The following is a 12,620-nucleotide window of genomic DNA, read 5'->3' as shown; positions in this document are numbered from 1 at the left end:
ACAAGTAACTACCATAGCTTGGTATTTAGATTCTGTTGAGCTTTGAGATATTGTGGTTTGTTTTTTGCTTTTCGAAGAAATAAGTGAATCTCCTATAAAAACAATAACCAGTAAGTGATCATTGTGTATCTGGGCATCTTACCCAATCTGAATCACAAAAACTTTTCAAATGAAGCTGTGAAGAGGATTAATAGAACAATCCTTGCCCTGGACTGCCTTTGATATATATCAAAACTCGATAAGCAGCAGCCAAATGGGATTCATGTGGTTTATCCATAAACTGACTCAACCCTTGAGCTGAATAAGACAAATCCGGTCTAGTGATGGTCAAGTACAGTCTCCCAAATAATCTTCTATAAACTATTGGGTCTATGAGTAAAGCTCCATTAGATTGATTAAGCTTTAAATTTTATTCCATGGGAAACTTTATTGGTCGTGCTCCAAGCATGCCAGCATCTTCAATAACATCTAAGGCATACTTCCTTTGGCATATAGAGATTCCTTGTGCAGAATGCGCAACCTCCAAGCCTAAAAAATATTTCAGATTCCCCAAGTCTTTAATCTTGAATTCATCATTAAGCTTTGCCTTCAATCCAGAGATGGTTTTTAAGTCATTTCCAGCCAAGATTGTATCATCAACATATGCTAACATTGCTATAAAATGATCTCCAGAAGACTTGATAAACAAGGTGTAATCTCACATACATTGCTTAAAACCAAGAGAAGTAACAAAGCTGGACAATTTAGCAAACCATTGTCTAGATGTTTGTTTTAAACCATACAAAGACTTGTGTAGCCTACAAACTTTAGACTCTCTCTCTCGAGCAAAACCAGGAGGAATTTGCATGTACTCCTTAGCTAAATCACCATGTAAAAAAGTATTGTTCACATCTAACTAAAACAAAAGCCATTGTTTAATTGCAGCCACAACAAGAAGAACACGAACAGTGGTAAGCTTAGCTATTGGAGAGAAAGTCTCTAGATAATCTAAGCCCTTTTGTTGTGTAAAACCTTTAGCAACAAGTCTTGCCTTATATCTCTCGATTGAACCATCAGCTTTATATTTCACTTTGTAAACTCATTTGTAGCCTATGGCTACTTTACTAGGAGGTAGAGTAGAAAGAGACCATGTGTGATTAGTTTCAAGGGCTTCAATCTCACTAGCCATGGCAGAACGCCAATGTGCATACTTAACAGCTTAAGAAAATGATTGAGGTTCATAATGTGAAGAAATAGAAGTAGTAAAAACTCCATCTAAAGGAGAAAGACGAGTATATGACAAAATAGGAGACAGAGGGTAAAGAGAAGAACCTAAAGTAAAAGAAACATTGTCCAGGGAAGAGACTATATGTGTAGAATAACGCAAGAGATTACAATGAAACTGTTGCAAGTAAGAAGGAGGATGACGAATCCTAGAAGATATTCTAGGTAGATCAGATTCAGGATTAATAGTTGATGGCACATATGTAAAATTAGGTTGAGGAGTAGTCTGAGAAGCAGTACCATTATTCTAGAATGAAAGAGTAATTGTAGGAATTATTCTCATTAAAATTTGTAATATAGGTACAAGACAGTATATATAGATTACATCTGAAGAGAAAAATGAAAGAATAAAGTAGGAAAGAATAAATTAAATGCAAACTTCTAAGGAAACTAAGGGCTTGTTTGTTTTTAGAGATGAGATGAGATGAGTTGAGATTAAAGTTAAAAAGTTGAATAAAATATTGTTAGAATATATTTTTTAATATTATTTTTGTTTTGGAATTTGAAAAAGTTGAATTGTTTATTTTATTTTGTGTGGGGATTTGGAAAAATTGTAATGATGAGGTGAGATGAGATGAGAAGTTTCCTGAAAACAAACGAGGCCTAAATCTCCTAGAATATTCACACAATTACACTCAATATCTTCTAGAATACAACAGAGTTGACTAGGCAGATTTTGGAAACTTTCCAACACTCCCTCTCAAGCTAGTTTGAAGATGTCTTCCATAGCCAGTTGTTGATGAGGTTTTCAAACTATTTCTTAGGTAGACTCTTTGTAAGTATGTCTGCTACTTGCTCAGCTGTAGAAATATAGGGCAAACAGATTACCCCACTATCTATTTTTTTTCCTTGATAAAATGCTTGTCCACCTCCACATGTTTTGTTCTGTCATGAAGAACTAGATTGTGAGCAATAGCTATTGCAGCTTTATTATCACAATACAATTTCATTGGTAATGAACTAGTAACTTTCAACTCTTCTAGTAATCCTTTAATCCACAGTGCTTCATAAATTCCATGAGCAACAACCCTAAACTCAACCTCTGCACTACTCCTTGCCACCACATTTTGTTTCTTGTTGTGCCATGTTACTAAATTTCCTCCAACAAATGTGCAATAGCCAGAAGTTGATCTTCTATCAGTGATACTTCCAACCCAATCTGCATTAGTGTATATTTCAACTTGTAAACTCCCATGACCTCCAAACAATAAGCCTTTACCTGGAGTCCCCTTTAGGTACCTTAGGATTTTGTATACAACATCAAAATGTTCAGGTCCTGGTGAGTGCATAAGCTGGCTTACCACAGTTGTTGCAAAGGCTATGTCAGGTTGTGTGTGAGAGAGATACAAGAGTTTCCCTACCAATCTTTGGTATTGTTCTCTAATAATTACTTCTTCCAGTTTAGCAGGTTGGAGTCATAGATTAGGCTCTATAGGTGTTTCTGCAGCTTTACAACCTAATAAACATGTTTCTCCAAGTAAATCAAGAATGTATTTTTGTTGGGAAACAAATATACCTTTCTTTGACCTTGCAAACTCCATGACAAGAAAATATTTCAACTTACCTAAGTCTTTGATTTCAAACTCCTTAGCAAGAATCTTCTTTAATCTACAAATTTCATTGCTATCATCCCTTGTCAGAATAATATCATCAACATAGACAATGAGTATAGCTGTTTTGCCTCCACCACTGTGTTTATAGAACATAGTGTGGTTAGCTTGACCTTTGCAGTAGCCGTGACTCTTTATTACCTTCCCAAAGCATTCAAACCAAGCTCTAGGAGATTGCTTGAGTCCATATAAAGACTTTCTCAATCTGCACACCTTTCCCTTGCCTTCTTTGCCTTCAAATCTTGGTGGTAGATCCATAAAACTTCCTCCACTAAGTCTCCATTTATGAAGACATTCTTCACATCTAATTGATACAAGGGCCAGTTTGACTGGACTGCTAGGGATAGTAACACACGGATTGAGTTCATCTTGGCTATAAGAGCAAAAGTTTCCTGGTAGTCAATTTCATATGTTTGAGTGAACCCCTTTGCCACAAGTCTTGCTTTGTAGCTCTCTACACTACCATCAACCTTGAATTTGACTGTAAATACCCATTTATAGCCCATAGTCTTCTTCCCCTTTGGTAGATCACCAATTTCCCAAGTGCCATTGGCAATTAGTGCATTCGTCTCTTCTTTAACAGCCAATCTTCCTTCTGGGTGATCCAAGGCTTCTTGAATGCTTCTTGGAATAACGAAGTGAGAAATATTCTATGTAAAGGCCTTATGAGTATTAGAAAGTCTATGATAGGATAGATGTTTGGCAATAGGATGTGTGGAGCAGGTTCTAACTCCTTTCCTATGGGCTATAGGTTAAATCAGCAGAAATGTCTTTAAAAGGAGCAGGAGTGGAAGAGTGACTTGGTTTATTGGAAGGACCAACTTGTAAAGGTGATGACGATTGGCTTTGCTCCGGATGAGAAGAAGGATTTCTATTATTTTGACAATCTCTTCTTCTAGTATAAACACGAAGTTCAGATGAGGTAATATCTGGTAGTATTTCTCCCCTGGTTGTGAATCACTTATGCCTTGTACGGTAGACTAGAAATTCCATTATTTTCACTAGATAAATTTTCTGTTTCCTGACCCTTTAAAGAAGGAGTATGGATGTTCATGTCAATGTCAATGAAAACATTAGAAAAAAGATTAGAAGTTTGCCAGAACTCATCTTCACTTTTCTCTTTCTCCTCCTGAAGATAGTTATGGCTAAAGCAAGACTGTTTTTCAAGGAAAAAAACATCCATACTGATGTGAGTTTTCTTTGTAATAGGGTTAAAGCATTTTTACCCTCTCTTATTAGGAGCATATTCGAGTAAAACACATTTTTCTGCCCTAGGGTCAAGTTTGGACCTAAGATGGGTTGGTATATGAATAAAAACAGTGCACCCAAAAACTTTTAGTTGTAAATATGATGTTACTCAACAAGTAGGGAAAAGCTCCTTTAGGCAGGCTAAAGGAGTGATGTATTTTAAAACACGAGTAAGCATCCTATTAATGAGATAACAGGCAGTCAAAATAGCATCTCCCAATAAATATTTAGGAACATGCATAGAAAACATTAGGGCATATGCAACCTCTAATAAATGATGATTTTTTCTCTCTGCAATACCATTTTGTGGTGGGGGTGTCACAACAAGTAGATTGATGTTGAACACTTTCTGCTAACAAAAAAGTTCCTACATTTGTGACGCCCCGACTCCCATGTACAAAAAATAAGAGAATCGTGACGTCAGGATGATGACAACGCGGTCACGCATTCCAACGATAGTGCCAAGTGTGTGTACATGTAACAGTGTACAATAAACAACGCAGTGGATAATATACATAAGTCTACTAAGTACCAGAATTTTAAATACAAATATTCAAAACAAATCATCTTTAAAAAAAATTATATAGTCATCTCAAATAAAAATATATACAAGTCTTAAACCAGAATACGAGTGACCCCAATCACTTCTCGGGCGGAGCCGACTCCTCAGGCTCACCCTCATCCTCCTCTGCATCAAAATCTGCGACTATAGACGGTACCGCAGGTAAGTATAAACCAAACAACCACGAGATAAAAACATATTAGTGCAACTAACATGTATGCATATGATGAAATATGCTTCAGACCCAAAAATATCATTTTTCCCGAAAATAGATATTTTTCAACACACGCCAAAATTCCATTTTGGCCCAAAAATAATGCTCCGTCATTTTCCTAGAAAATGACCCAAATCAATAACACCTCATTTTCCCAGAAAATGAATCACATAAAATCATTTTATTCAACACACGATATTTTCCCAGAAAACAGACCATTATTCCATTAACCAATGCACCATGATCTCCCATAGGGATCATCCGCACGTCCTGACTTCGTAACAATGCTCAGTTCCGCGCCCAGCGCGTTCGTGGCCGAGCACCCACTACCCAACGAGCGATGTCCAGTTCCGCGTCCAGCGCGTTCGTGGCTAAGCATCCTCTAGCCCCCGCCAGCAGAGAGGCCACAGAGTCGGCACGAGACCATCTCGTCCGATCCTGTTGTCGTCTAGCGACAACTCAGGGGACGTCATTCAGTATATTTCGCTCCCGAGTGACCAGAGGAGCTCCACCGAGATAATATCCCATCTCGGCTTGGGGTCGTAATACACACGCACCCAAAATCCTTTAACACATGAAAATCCAGTTTTCATGAAACACATGAACATGAATGCATGTACACGAAAACCCAGTTTCCTTTACAAACATGATCATGCGTGCAATATGCGATGTACATGAACAAAACCATACCAACAACCAACATTTCACAATACCAACCAAACACATAATCAATCCGACCCCCGAACTCCTCGGACTCAGTCCGGCATGTCCAACCAGGTCCCAATAACATGAGTTAGTGCAAAAATATATTTAAATCACGATAGTTCTTTGGAAAAATACTTACAGTACTATATTATAATTTTCGAAGGATCATAGAGGTGCAAAAGGTGGTGACATAGCAACGTAACAGTGCAAAATGCACTGTGGCCGTGGGTCTCAAATACCCATTTTTGAATGGAGACAAACTAAGATCCGAAATTGATAGGGTAGGGCTTAGTGTGGTCGGTGAAGTTAGTGGTAGTGGTGGTTTGCCGTGAGTGGCGGCGCAAATAATGGTTTTAGGCAAAAAATGTTGAAATCGGAGATGGAGATAAATAGGCTTCACCGGTGACGGATCGGAGCTGGGGTTGGGTCCATTGGGTTACTATGAGGTCGAGGATGAAATGGTGAAGAGTTGGTGGTCGGAGGTGGCGCGACGGCGGCGCTGGAATGAAGAGAAGACCGCGACTTTGGGTGGTTCGTGGAGGCTAACGACGGCGAGATAGGGGCTGGGATTTATGGGGAAGGGTCGCCTGCCTGTGGGGGAGAGGTTGGGCTGGGCGGTGTCGAGCACGGCTACGCGACAGCGGTGGGTTGGGTGAGGAAGACGCGGACGCACGAGGAAGGGAGAAGGAAAGGGACGTCGCGCGCGGGAGAGAGAGCTGGGGGGGAAAAGAAAAAGAAGAAAAAAGAAAGAGGAAAGAGGAAAGAAAAAGAAAAGAGGAAAAAGAAAAGTGGAGAAAAGAAATGAGGTATAATCCTCACATCTTGGGTCACAGAAAATGATCCAACGAAAATGATTTCAAAACAACAAGTTAAATAAAATAATTTAAATGTAATGATAAAATGAAAATAAAATACTTAAATCCAACAATTAATTAATTTAAAAAGAAGAACAATTTAATGCATAACAATAAATAATATTAAGAAAACATATCAAATTTAATTTCCACAATTTAAAGATCATAAAATAAACCATTTAAAATATCCGATAAATTTTAAAACAAGAGAATAAATTTTTGAATTAATAAAAATAATCCTTCAGTAAAAATACACTAAAATACGGGGTGTTACATTCTCTCCCCTTAAAAAAAATTTCGTACTCTAAATTTGTAAAGCCATACATCACGCTAAAACAAGATACGGGATACAACCAGAATACGCTTGAGACAACATACCGTCACCAATGCCCAAAAACGTAAGTAATACTCTCTCAAGTCTACTCCCATAGGGAATTCCATCATACTCGCATTAGACTCCCAATGGCATCTCACGTCCAGTATTCCTAGGGTGGCCATGTTATCAAAAATCTCATTTCCTCAAGAACCTTAATACACATCCAATAAATTCCAATGATTAATAGCTCCATACAATAATCCATGCTAACCTCAATTATCCTATTCCCCGAAGAGATCACCCAAACCATGCCGCTCCCTTCCAGTCTCGATATTAAAAACAAACCAATTGCCAAGAGTTCAGGCCTACTACACTAAATGTTCAAGCCTAACAATAACATTCTCGATCGCATCATCTTCCTGACATAGCGTAACCTTAACCTCACTTTCAACTCAAGCAAATTAAAATACAACTGTAGCAAAATAAATTAAAATACGACAATACAACAAAAATAAAATAGAATAAAACCAAGAATAAAATATCATAAGACAAAATGAAGAAAACAATGAAGCAGTACACAATAAAATAATAGAGACAAATAAAATAGCCTACCATAAAATAACATAGTTAAACAAAATAAAGTAACATAAAATAAAATAAATAAACAAACAAAGTAACACAATAAAATAAAATAAATAAAGCAATTAAAATAATATACTTTAAATTAAATAATTTAACTCACAACTTTAAAAATAAAAACTTCTGGTACTCTACCTAAGGGACATGTGGGTTTAACCAGAGCCGAACTGCTCTGATACCACCTGTGACACCCCGACTCCCATGTATAAAAAATAAGGGAATCGTGACGTTAGGATGATGACAACACGGTCACGCATCCCAACGATAGTGCCGAGTGTGTGTACATGTAACAATGTACAATAAACAACGCAGCGGATAATATACATAAGTCTACTAAGTACCAGAATTTTAAATACAAATATTCAAAACAAATCATTTTTAAAAAAAAGTTATACAGTCATCCCAAATAAAAATATATACAAGTCTCAAACCAGAATACGAGTGATCCCAACCACTCCTCGGGAGGAGCCGACTCCTCAGACTCACCCTCATCCTCCTCTGCATCAAAATCTGCGTTACCATAGAACGGTACCACAGGTAAGTATAAACCAAACAACCACGAGATAAAAACATATTAGTGCAACTAACATGTATGCATATGATGAAATATGCTTCAGATCCAAAAATATCATTTTTCCCGAAAATAGATATTTTTCAACACACGCCAAAATTCCATTTTGGCCCAAAAATAATGCTCCGTCATTTTCCCAAAAAATGACCCAAATCAATAACACCTCATTTTCCCAGAAAATGAATCACATAAAATCCTTTTATTCAACACACGCTATTTTCCCAGAAAACAGTCTATAATTCCATTAACCAATGCACCATGATCTCCCATAGGGATCATCCGCACGTCCTGGTTTCGTAGCAATGCTCAGTTCCACGCCCAGCGCGTTTGTGGCCAAGCACCCACTACCCAACGAGCGATTCCCAGTTCTGCGCCCAGCGCGTTTGTGGCCAAGCATCCTCTAGCCCCCGCCAGCAGAGAGGCCATGGAGTCGGCAAGAGACCATCTCGTCCGATCCCGTTGTCGCCCAGCGACAACCTAGGGGACGTCACTCAGTATATTCCGCTCCCGAGTGACCAGAGGAGCTCGACCGAGATAATACCCCATCTCAGCTTGGGATCGTGATACACACGTACCCAAAATCCTTTAACACATGAAAACCCAGTTTTCATGAAACACATGAACATGAATGCATGTACACGAAAACCCAGTTTCCATTACAAACATGATCATGCGTGCAATATGCCATGTACATGAACAAAACCATACCAACAACCAACATTTCACAATACCAACCAAACACACAACTCTATCCATAATCAATCTGACTCCTGAACCCCTCGGACTCAGTCCGGCATGTCTAACCAGATCACAATAATATGAATTAGTGTAAAAATATATTTAAATCATGATAGTTCTTTGAAAAAATACTTACAGTGCTATATTATAATTTTTGAAGGATCACGGAGGTGCAAAAGGTGGCGACACAGCAACGTAACAATGCAAAATGCACTGTGGCCGTGGGTCTCAAATACCCATTTTTGAATGGAGACAAACTAAGATCCGAAATTGATAGGGTAGGGCTTAGAGAGATCGGTGAAGCTAGTTGTGGTGGTGGTTTGCCGTGGGTGGTGGCGCAAAGGGTGGTTTTAGGCAAAAAATGTTGAAATCAGAGATGGAGATAAATAGGCTTCACCGGTGACGGATTGGAGCTGGGGTTGGGTCCATTGGGTTGCTATGAGGTCGAGGATGAAATGGTGAAGAGTTGGTAGCCGGAGGTGGCGTGACGGCGGCGCTGGAACGAAGAGAAGGCCACGACTTTGGGTGGTTCATGGAGGCTAACGACGGCGAGAAAGAGGTTGAGATTTACGGGGAAGGGTCGCCGGCCGGTGGGGGAGAGGTTGGGCTGGGTGGTGTCGTGCACAGCGGCGCGACGACGGTGGGTTGGGTGAGGAAGACACGGACGCATGGGGAAGGGAGAAGGAAAGGGACGTCGCGCGCTGGAGAGAGAGCTGGGGGGAAAAAGAAAAAGAAGAAAAAAGAAAGAGGAAAGAGGAAAGAAAAATAAAAGAGGAAAAAGAAAAGTGGGGAAAAGAAATGAGGTCTAATCTTTATATCTTGGGTCACAGAAAATGATCCAACGAAAATGATTTCAAAACAACAAGTTAAATAAAATAATTTAAACGTAATGATAAAATGAAAATAAAATAATTAAATCCAACAATCAATTAATTTGAAAAGAAGAACAATTTAATGCATAACAATAAATACTATTAAGAAAACATATCAAATTTAATTTCCAAAATTTAAAGATCATAACATAAACCATTTAAAATATCCGATAAATTTTAAAATAAGAGAATAAATTTTTGAATTAATAAAAATAATCCTTCAGTAAAAATACACTAAAATACGGGGTGTTACAACGTTTGTTAAAGTATTAAGTACCATTATCACTTCTAAGATTACTGATTTGTGTTTGGAACTGATTTTCAACCATATGATAAAAATCCTTGAATAATTTTTCAACTTCAGTTTTATCACTCATCAAATACACCCAACACAACCGTGTATGATCGTCAATAAATGTCACAAACTATTTTTTTTCCAGATGCATTAGTAATTTTTGAAGGACCCCAAACATCACTATTTATTAAATAAAACGGTTTTGAAGCCCAATAACCTTTTGATTAATAAGTGTTCCGATGACTTTTGGATAAATGACAAGTATCACAATGAAGAGAGTTGCAATCAACAATTTTTAAATAAGCTAGGAAACAAATGTTTTAGATAGAGAAAACTAGGATGTCCAAGTCTAAGATGCCAATGCATAATTTGTTCTCATACAGGCATTGAACTAGTATTACTACTACTCAAACCCTGAGCTTGTTTAATGTTGAATAGGGTTTCATCAAAATAATAGAGTCTATCAATCATCCTAGCACTGCCAATCATCCTCCCCAAGAATTGGTCCTGAAATTCACAATGGGAATCAAAGAATATGACACTGCAGTTAGAATCCCGTGAGAGTTTACTAACAGACAACAAATTACAAGCAAGTTTAGGAACATGAAGGATAGATTTTAGTTCAATTTTGTCAGAGATTTGGACAGAACATATTCTTGCAATGGATGAGAAACTTCCATCTGCAATTCTGACTTTTTTATTACCAGGACAAGGGTAATAAGATTGAAAAAATTGTGAAGTACTAATCATATGGTCGGATGCACCAGAATCAATAATCCATGGTGCAAGAGTTAAGCCACAAGAGTAGGTACTAGGGGTATCCGGATGTAGGAGTGGATTTCTATAATTGAAGAAGATGATTCACCTGCTCAGCACTTAGGAAATTAGCCTTTGCTTCATTGGCTCTAGGGGCTATATAATTGCTGCCAGAGGTTCCAGATTTGCTGCTCGTCTAGTTTGCAAGCTTTCCATGGAGTTTCCAGCAAGTCTTTCTAGTGTGGTGTGGTTTATTGCAATAATCACACCATACCCGAGGCTTATCTTCAAACCTCCTTTGGTTAGAATAGGACCGTTGTGCAGAAATATTGGCAGTGGATAGATCTGTGCTAGTAGCATAATAAGGAGTAGGGTTGGCAGCAATAAATGCAAAGTTCTCCACAGTTTCATCCTCCCTTTTTTTTTCATCATGACATTCCGATGACAATCTTCTCTTCGCACCTTAAAAAATTCCTCTCCAAGCGGAGGTAATGGTTATCTCCCTAGAATCCTTCCCCTAACTTCATCAAATTCATCATTAAATCTAGCCAAGAATTTAAAAATTCTGGCATTCTCCACCATCTTCTTATTATCATTGCAATCATCAGAATTTTTCCATTCATAATCATTGAATAAGTCTAAATCCTGCCAATGTCCTTTAAGAACATTGAAATACCTAGTCACACTGCGTTCTCCTTGGTGAGTATTGCTGATTTTCTGCTGTAATTTATATATCTGAGAGTAATTTCCAAGGTCAAAATACATCTGACTAACATTTTCCCAGAGCTCCTTTGTAGTCGAATAACACATGTAGTTGGCACTAATTTCTTCATCCATAGCATTCACAAGCCACGCCATCACCATAGAATTTTCTACATCCCATATAGCATAGGATGAGTCTGTTTTCTCGAGCTTCTTGGTTTCATCGGTTAAGTACCCTATCTTCCCTCTCCCTCGAATATACATCTTGATTGATTGTGACCAGTGTAGGAAGTTTGCCTCATTCAGTAGTATGTTTGTGATTTGGACAGAGTAGGGTTCAGAATGGGTAGGTTTTGGTTTTGGTTCTAGTTTGTTTTTTGATTTGGCGTTTGAAGTATCAGCCATGGTAAAAGGCTTGACAGCAACATAAGAGAAAGGCAAAGATGAAGAAAGAAGAAAACCCAAGATATTAGGGGTTGATTTGAGCCGCCAGAGGGAATAGGGTTTTTAGATGAATTAGAAAAGGAACCTTGCTCTTGATACCATCTAGAATGAGAGAGTAATTTGTAGGAATTATTCTCATTAAAATTCGTAATATAGGTACAAGGCAGTATATATAGATTACAACTGAAGAGAGAAAGGAAAGAATAAAGTAGGAAAGAATAAATTAAATGCTAACTTCTAAGGAAACTAAATCTCCTAGAATATTCACACATTTACACCCAATATCTCCTAGAATACATCAGAGTTGACTAGGCAGATTTTGGAAACTTTCCAACAACTATCATCACAAGAAAGAGGAATAGGGGGAGGAAAAATAGGAGAAGACAAAGGCGAAGAAGGAGAAGGAAGCAAAGCTAAAGAAGAAAAAGGAAAAATATTCTCATGAAAGATAACATCCCAAGAAAGGAAGATTGTATGAGAAGAAAAATCATAAAGCTTGTAAGCTTTGACACCAAAAGGATATCCAAGAAAAACACAAGGTTTAGCTCTTGGATCAAACTTGGAACGAGAATGAGAAATGGTAGTGGCATTGTACAAGCAACCAAAGACACACAAGTGAGTGTATGTAGGAGAAACAAAAAATAGGATTTCATGTGGACATTTGTTAGAGAGAATGGGAGTGAGAATTCGATTTATTAAGTATGTAGTATGTAAGACACAATCACCCCAAAATTGTAAGGGCAAATGAGCTTGAAACCGAAGAGCTCTAGCCACATTTAAAAGATGTTGGTGTTTCCTCTCTACAACACCATTTTGCTGTGGAGTGGTTAC

At 38.0% G+C, this 12,620-nt stretch overlaps 1 long non-coding RNA gene across 1 annotated transcript; it reads right to left on the bottom strand.

Moving 5' to 3' along the window:
- Positions 1-222: 222 nt before the first annotated feature.
- On the bottom strand, positions 223-12,119 carry LOC121255905. The gene is made up of 3 exons (XR_005938875.1): positions 11,889-12,119; positions 1,375-1,381; positions 223-234 (listed from the first exon to the last, which is right to left on the bottom strand). It is a non-coding gene; the product is annotated as an uncharacterized LOC121255905 (long non-coding RNA).
- Between the last annotated feature and the right edge of the window lie 501 nt (positions 12,120-12,620).

Source organism: Juglans microcarpa x Juglans regia, chromosome 3D (genome assembly GCF_004785595.1).
Source record: "Juglans microcarpa x Juglans regia isolate MS1-56 chromosome 3D, Jm3101_v1.0, whole genome shotgun sequence".
In the NCBI taxonomy this organism is placed as follows: domain Eukaryota; kingdom Viridiplantae; phylum Streptophyta; class Magnoliopsida; order Fagales; family Juglandaceae; genus Juglans; species Juglans microcarpa x Juglans regia.
This window is presented reverse-complemented; position numbering and strand designations above follow the sequence as displayed.